Source organism: Octopus bimaculoides, chromosome 4, assembly GCF_001194135.2.
Source record: "Octopus bimaculoides isolate UCB-OBI-ISO-001 chromosome 4, ASM119413v2, whole genome shotgun sequence".
In the NCBI taxonomy this organism is placed as follows: domain Eukaryota; kingdom Metazoa; phylum Mollusca; class Cephalopoda; order Octopoda; family Octopodidae; genus Octopus; species Octopus bimaculoides.
The window spans coordinates 53,700,064-53,701,050 of NC_068984.1; positions in this window are offsets into that span (position 1 = coordinate 53,700,064).

Here is a 987-nt window from a genome sequence, read left to right on the forward strand (position 1 = left end):
TGCTCAAGAACACAACACGCAGCCCGGTCCAGGAATCGAACTCACAACCTTACGATCATAAGCTCGACGCTCTAACCACTGAGCCATGCACCTTCACACACACACACACACACACACACACACACACACACACACACACACACACACACACACAGATATATAGCTGCAATCGCTTCGAGATGCAGCGTTGAAAGACTTATTGACATATTTTTCGATGCTTATGCATTTATATTCTCGATTTAAACAGACATATTTTTGTATGTCAGTAAAGCATTCAGTCCGTTGATGGAGTGACGGAAGATTATTCGAAACAATAACTGCTCGCTAACAAACTTCCAACTATAGATATTTTCTGGCAGCAAAGAGTTGAACTTCAGGATAGTATCTCCCCAAAACTGAAAACATGCTTCTATGTCTACATCGAAAACTTATCCTCAAGAACTAAATCACACTTCATGTATTTCGCTTCTATAGAAACTATGACTATGTCAAGAAAACATGAGAACTTTTTGCTTCGTTTCATATAAATCCAAGAACCCTTTTTCAGGGTCTCTTCTTAAATCTGAATTTTCTTTTATAATTAGAAGATTCGAGTGATTTCAAAGTTAAAAAGTGAAATAAATTCAATTAATTCAATATCCGCTAGATCCAAAATTCCATGTATGAAGACTGTTCAGTCACCAACTTTGTGTTTTCTTGTATCCTTGGTTTCTGATTCTTCAGTTGTCAACCATAAAAAATAAAGCCTGAATCTTGTCAGCATCTTTAAATCCCTACACATTCTTTTCTTTAGCTTCTAAAAAAAAAAGAAAAAAAAAAGGAAAAGGGTAAAACATTTCATCAAACAATTCAAAGAAGTGTTATCCTCAGTCCGAGAATATTGTTGTGATGAGGTAGTCTTTGTAGAATATCGGTTTCAAATAACACAAGGCCAGCGACTTCGGGGAAGGGGATAAGTCGATTTCATCGACCTCAGTGCTCAACTGG